Here is an 8,004-nt window from a genome sequence, read left to right on the forward strand (position 1 = left end):
TTCGAAATCGGACAAGCGGGCCTTTTTGCTACGCTGATTTCGAATTGTACGAACAAACATCAATATATTTGCCCTTCTATGCCGCGAGTGAAATTTACCACACGCTCGAGGCTATTTCATTTGTTCGCTTTCCGTTCGGTTTGCATGACATTTTCTCTTTAACATTTTTCCTACAAAAAGATGCGCTAATGGGCGTTAAAACGCAACTGAGCACATCGAATCGAATAATTTCAATCGAGAAATATTATTATAATCGAAATAAAACATCGAATTATTTAAGATATCTTCGAATCGGACCGACGAACCGTATTCTGTTAATTTTTGATCGTATCAATGAACGTAACGAATAAAATCCCTGCGAAATTTAATACTCGCAATAATATTTCATAGCACGGTAGGAGATTGTAAGACATACGTACCCGTAGGTTTTCTTGTCGTTGCTAAGGACAAGGTATTGCCAGGATCATACGACAGGATTACGAGGGCCGGTCGTTGCACACGCCTGACTGAAGATTTATGCTCGATGCTTGCTTCTTACCGGCTTTTGGATTGCGACTCGTGTAGACGGGGTTTTAGTTGTTTCAATCCATAAAAAACTAACAGTAGAATTTTGGCTCGATCAAAAATGAGGATACGTTTATTGTAGATATCTTAGAACAAACAAGTTGAACCTTTATTTCTCTCTCTCTCTCTCTCTCTCTCTCTCTCTTTGCAATCATAATTCTAGACTCTCTAAGACGATAAAACCTTTCGTTCGAATTCCAAGCAATGTACCAATGTCGCTCGTGTTTCAGGAGTACTTTCACCCTGCTGGGAAATCCAAGCTGGAAACGAGCGGACGCACATAGTGGCTATCCTCATACTTACTATCGTTCTTCTCTCTTACGAAATGTCCGTGGGATTTCCAGGATTTCATTATGGCGCCAAGGATGGCTCTTCCCGGGGTCACCATGGAGACTCTGCGCGACGAAGTCTCAACTAGTAATACGCCGTCACCCTATCTTCTTTAGTTTTCTCGCTAGTATTGAGGAGGTAAAAGGCTTTCGACGAGGAGCAGAGAAAGCAAGGATGGAAGAACGAAAGAAAGGACGAAAGGAAGGAAGGAAAGAAGGAAGGAAGAAAGGAAGGAAGGACGAAAAGAAAGAGTGTAAATTTACCGCGTGATCTTCTCATATAACGCGACGGCACGCAGCCTTCGACGATTCAACGATGTTAGGCGACGAGAGAAAGCAAAGTTTTCTTTCGTTCATTCGTTTTCTTTCTCTCTTTTCTTTCTTTCTTTACTTTCTTTACTTTTCTTTACTTTTCTTTACTTTTCTTTGTCTTCCTTCCAACACCATTTGCTACTCAACGATATACGTTTAACAGTTGTCATCTGTTTATGACGTCCGATTGTCCACTCGAAGCCATTTGTGCTCTTATGGAATATACTTCGTCTGACTAAAGTGTACTTTGACTACTACCGAACAAATTCCAATAAAAGAAAGGAATATTATCGCTTGCGTTTAGTCTTTAACTGACTATCTAAACGAGGATACATTTTTCGATTCGTCGTACAGCGAGAAATAGTTCTGGGATAATAAATTCGTGAAATATATGCGAGTATTTAAGGAAACAACGATGGATCGACGATTCAATCGAACAATCAAGGACAATAATGGTGTATGAAAAATCTTTGATTTATTTTCTCTCTCTTCTTTTTCTCTCTTCTCTTTCGAAATATTAATAGCAATGATATCGAGAATAACCATAAAAATGTCTTCTCCAAGCGTGAGAACATTTTTATTCATCGAATAAAAGGGTAGAACGTAAAATGACAGTAATACTTACTTATTTTTATTTTATTCCATTTCATCTTGCGAACCCGGTAAGAAATAATTCCACGAACTCGCGATAGGTAAAAGAGCTGGAAAAACAACGTCTAGCCGTAACCCGAACCACCGTCGTGGCTTTTATTTAAAACATTTCTTTCTGGTAAACCAGCACCAGTCACACGAACCAAGAAACCGCAACAGCCGAGAAAAGCATTTTTGCTTCTCTCTCTCTCTCTCTTTCTCTATTCTATTCTATTTCTTTCATTTTCTGCTTTTTACTTTTCCAACGGAGAGTGTCTAGGCCGGTAGCAAGTTCCGTGGACACGCTCATGGTTTGTACTTGAAGCGAACGATGAAGAATTTGAACGGAGCTGTACGGATGAAGGAGCAAATTTAATATGCAAATAGCGAGGCATTACGCCTCTTTTATTTTACTATGAGGGTGAGAGAAAAACGTTCGTTAGTTGGAAGGGGTTGAAAGGAACTGTATCAACATTTCTCTAAGCAAAGTGAGATAGAAAGAGAGAGAAAGAGAGAAAGACTAGCTTGACAAAAGAAAGAGGTAAAACGAGAAGAAAAGAAAGAAGAAAGACCAGAGTAGCGAAATAAAAAGAATGCAAAAATGCGCTCCGAACGAAATGTTCTAACTAATTTTGCATTTATCCTTAATTACGTGGAATAATACGAAGAGACATCTCGTATCTGGTTTTTGAAACTCGATTACCCTCGTCTCCTCTTTTTTTTTTCTATCTTTTATTTTGCGCGTGTCTACCGATTACATCTTTTTTTTTGGTTGGTCGACTATTCGAATGCGTTTCTGTTGACGAAACGTTGCATTTCCTTTGAAAAAAACGATGAAGAATGGGAGACTCGAGACAGGCGAATAGAGAGAGAGAGAGAGAAAAACGGAGGGAGAGGGAAAGAGAAAGAGAAAAAGAGACTCAGACAAGTAGGTAGACTCTCATCGTCCCGACGACGGTGTTATTTAAATTTTTTAATTTAATTACGGAGCTTAATGTGACCCGTAAGCCGTTCTTGTCCGGTAGTCGGAGCGTGGTGCGAATGATTAACGCATTCGTCGGTACGTGCTACTTGGTAGACGAGTCGATGAAACGAGCTCTCTCTCTCTCTCTCTCTCTCTCTCTCTCTCTTTTTCAGCTTTCACTACACTTGGCCAGACTCATTCATAAGCAAGTCGAAGTGGCTGAAAAGCTCTCGGTTTTTTCTTTTCTCGTTCATTTTTTTCGTTTCTTCCTTTTTTGTTTCCTTTTTTCTTCCTCTTTTTTTTTTCTCCCCAACGAGATCTCACTTTTTTCCACGGACACTGAAATAATTTACTTCCCACGGTAATACGCACGATCGCTTGTAAAAATAATGAACCTCCGCCCGTCCGTCTTTTTTTTTTTTCTTTCTTTTTCCTTTTTTTTTGTTTGCCTTTTTACTTTTTTTTTTCTTCTTTTCCCTTCTTCTCCCACTATGTACGACTTTGTACGAACGCGATCCTTTGAACTTTCTTTTTCCAAGGCTCTAGTAACCAAAGAGAACTCTCTCGCTTGCGTTCTAATCGAGACGAGTGTATTGTAGATTGGCTCGTTGAAACGATAATGCGAGTATTATTTTATATGTTTCACTGAGGAGTACCATTACCTTTTTTCTCTCTCTTTCTCTTAAGAGAGAAATTATGTATATATTGCATATTCCTTTGAAGGAGAATTATTACAAGGTAAAAATAAAAGACGAAGAAATAAAAAAATAAAAAAAAAATAAATAAATAAATAAAATACATCCAAGGAGTATCGTGCAAATAACAGGAAGAAGAAAAGGTACGTGTAAACATACTCTCTCAGTCTTTCTCAGTTATCCTTTTTCCTTCTTGAATTACTCGTTTGAAAGAAACTTTTAAGAAGAAAATGGCTTCGATAGTAAAGCAGGATTGAGTGAAGGATGAAGGGTAAAAGGGGAAATGCCGTGTCGTGTTGCCTTTCGCGACACATTTCTGCGCGAGATTGTTAGCTTTAAAGACGAATTTCGCTATCCAAAGAAGTTGTGGAACAAAGGGAAGTCGTCGTATACGTGTGAAAGGGCGATGATGACGAGCGAAAAGTCAAGGCCGGAAGTCGAGCCCTTCCTATCGATTCTTTCCATTCTTTTGTTATAAACGCGACGTTGACTTTGAAAATGCGTGCCTCTTATATTCCTTAATAGAACCGCATAAAAGCATAGAAAAATCGAGGATTTTAATGTCCCAACAATATCTAATAATAACTTTTAATAGCCACAACAAAAGTGAGTTTTGTCTGATATAACTCTAAATAGAATTAAACGTGAAATTTGAAATGACTATAGACATAATAAATTAATTGCGACAATGGTTAGATATAAATTAAATCTAAACGCAATAATACACAGTGCATTGTACAAAAAAATTATTCAAAAATCGTTCGGTTAAATTTGATTTTGAAACTAAATATTCAAGAGAGATGGATCTGCAAAGATGTTGTGAAATGCACATGTAAAATCTGCATTCAAGCTGGCAAGGATATCGGAGAAGGGTAGAATACATCGAAGTGAAGTAACTTAATCGCAGACAATCCTCCTTTCAACCTTGGCTCGTCGCACAAATTCGCGAACGAGGACAGCAACCAAAGAGAGAGAGAGAGAGAGAGAGAGAGAGAGAGAGAGAGAGAGAAAGAGAGAGAGAGAGCCAAAGAGATGCAGAGGGGTAGTCTTCGAAGGGAATCGAAAAGGGGCGGTAGTGGTGGTGGATCTTTTGGGAGCTGCGGTTTCGCCGAGAGAGATTTAAACCACCATCTCTCTCGAAGGTTACGAATTTATCCTCCCTTCATTCTCTACTTCTCTCTCTCTCTCTCTCTCTCTTTCTTTCTCAACGAGTAGCAGCAGCGTTAGAAACCCTTAGACGAAGCAGAAAAGATCGAGAACCGAGAGAAAGAGAGAGAGACCACCCTTTCTAAATGATACTTCACCGAACCTGGATGCCTTTCCATTCGGTAATTTGTGTGGGAATATGCCAAGTGCGTCTTTCTTCCACTTTTTCTCTCATTTTCTTTTTCTCTCATTCCTGCTACCTGTCTCGATTCTCTTTCTTTCGAAGAGAGAAAGAGAGAAAGAGAGAGAGAGAGAGAAAGAGAGAGAACCCCATCTTTCCTCCTTCCTTTAGTCTCTTCCCATTTCTTTCTTCCTTTCATCCCTTCTCTTTACCACGATTCCATCCCCACGTCCCTTCGAATATAACTTACAGACGCCATTAAACGCCACGAGCAGGTTTAAAGCAGGCAAAGACCCCTTTCGGCAGGAGGGTGTAAAGATTTCGAGCTATTTCGTCCCTTTTCTCTTCGAAGTTCGACCATCCCTTTTGTATTTGGGCATCACCCACGAAAATTTTGACAATCTCCTACGTTCTCCCCTTCTTCTTTCCTTTTCTTCGTTGTCTTCGTTGTCTTTCTCTTCTTCTTCTTCTTCTTCTTCTTCTCCTTCTTCTTCCTCCTCCTTCTCCTTTCTTCTTCCTCTTCCCTTTCTCTCTCTTCAGGACTCGTACAAGAGAGTCTCGTCGTGTCGTCCGCACTGCTCTTACCCAAAAGGGTCCTCCACGAACTTATACCGCGACTCCTCCTTCGGGACAGCTTTAATCAAAATGTTTAATGCATTCTGGGAGAAGCGTCGAAAGTCTGTACGAGACGTCTAACGGCCTTGATTGTTCTATTTCGTCCAAGAGAGATATCTATGTATACGTATAACACATACCTATACATAAATTCGTTCCGTTAATTAATTTAATTCCGAAAAATTCTATTCGAGTATCGTGATTTTTAGACGGTCGGTGGATAGAAAGAAAAAATAAAAGGAAAGAAAGGAAAGAAAAGAAAAGAAAAGAAAAGAAAAGAAAAGAAAAAGAAAAAAGAAAAAAGCAAGATGGGACGAGAGATGAAAGATAAAATGGAGATATTGATTCATATTAAATACGCAACTTTCCAAGTACAATAAAGGCTAAACGATCTCGATCGAGGTCTTACAGTAATTTATTCTGTCGCGGTAGTGTTTAAACATGGGATGAATTAAATTGAATGGCTGTATAAATCCTTAGAATCCCGTCCGTGTCGAAGTACGGGTCGCAGATGTTTCTCGGCGATTGTCCCCATAAAAAAGCCTTCCTAGTCGGCGATAAAGAGAGGGCGTGGGAGCCCACGAAACGGATAGAAATTGAAAAATGTAAAGAGAGCGGATATCTCTCGTTATCGTTCGGAATATTCCGCCCTTTACACGAACGTTAGGAAATAAAAATTTCTAGTTCGTTATTTAGTTAACGCTATTACCATGTTTTATCTATATCTTTCTTTTTCTTTCTTTCTTTCTTTCTTTATTTATTTTTTCTTGTTTCTACTTCTCTTCCTGAGAAACGTCTCTACGATGATCATCCAGGTCGTTCACGCTTTACGAAAATTCACAAGAGACGACGGTACAAAAAATATTGATCTTGTAACACGTGTCTCGTAAGGTTTAGCCTACATTCGCTAGGGAGTTTGTCGACTTTCCCGTCCTAAATCAACACCGGAGCGGCGCCTTTCCTTCGTTTCATGTTGACACCGTCTTTCTGCTCCGTTTACGCTACCTTTACGACTCACCCCATGCGAAGAATGTACATCTTACTGTCGTGCGATGTTTGGATGAGTCGACGGCTTAAAAGATGAATCTCGCTCGAATTTCATCTCGCGAGAGAGCGAGCGAAGAGCATTGATGCTTCTGCCAGCGAAATAGTTTCTCATCTTGAACCTAATTCAATATTCAATGTGACGATCTTATAAAATATTGTATCTCTTGTGTTACAATCGCTTTCATAAAAAAGAAAAAAAAATAAACTCGAATATCAAATAATGTTAAATGGGAAAAAAATTCTTATTCTACACTAGAAACATACACGAGTGCTGAGAGAAAAGTGACGATGGACGTTGATTAATGATACCAAGGGTTCGGTTTTATACTATGCGAGTTGTCCACGTTGGGTTAATCGATTTCTCTTACCGAGATACCGGTTTGGCTTTACATACGTCAGTCCATTTGAATTGCGAGAACAATGGGGCTCGTACCACGTAATGGGACTCTGAATACGTTCGCGCTGCTTGATATGCGATGAGATTGTACCACTTAATTTTCACGTAAATCCTACTCTAATAGAAACAAGCTCGGTGAGCTTTGACCTTTTCCGAGTAATCGTTAACGTTTCATTCAGTGATCTTTACTTCGCACTAGGAAACACGATATTATTGTTTACATTGTATTGATTATATTTACAATACGAAATACGATCGCACGAAAAAAAAACGAAGGACATGTAGACTGTTCGTAATCTTAAAATACGTACATAGTTGTATCTTAATTAATTATATATTAATTATCGGTTCGCCAATTTATCGTGTTTTATCGAATTTTTCTCGTTAAATATAATAATATCTCGTTGCAGCTCATTAAGAAAGACCATATGCGCACGTACACACACAAATGTATAGGACCATACGTGTAAAAGGTCGGAACATTCACGTAAAATTAATTTTCGCCCATGGTGCTGCCGGTGTTGAACCGATGGCATATCCACTCGAGCCACTTGAGACATACTTATTCACACCCTCAGCAAGTGCATCATGCACTATCCAACTCTTACAACCTTCAACGACTCTTTCTTTTCGTCACCCACGGCAATCTTCCCAGACAAGATTTCAACGTATCATATATATATTCACATATCACACATATATATATACATATGTGTATATATGTACATATATAGATATTATATACATACTATATTATACCAGATAGATAGAGACCAGGTTCGAGCTTTGAGATCCTTGGCTTCCAGTTCGTTCTTCAGCTCGTTCAACCGGCGACAAACGAGTGTCGTGAGAGACTAACCAAGAGAACGCGACGACCTGTTGTATGTTGTTATGCTTGCTCTCGAATAACGAATCTTTATTTTCTTTTCATGTTTTTACTTTGCTCCTTTGTAGGTCGACCCGTACTCGTACCGTACGATATACACATAGCGGAAATAATACGAAGTGACTCACGCGTTTTATTTATTTTGTTTGTATACATTACGTATCGAAATAAAATTGAATTTATATAAAGACAATTTGAAATATTTATGTACGTACGTACGTACGAATATAAAATCGTC

This window comes from Vespula vulgaris, chromosome 7 (genome assembly GCF_905475345.1).
Source record: "Vespula vulgaris chromosome 7, iyVesVulg1.1, whole genome shotgun sequence".
NCBI classification, from domain to species: Eukaryota; Metazoa; Arthropoda; class Insecta; order Hymenoptera; family Vespidae; genus Vespula; species Vespula vulgaris.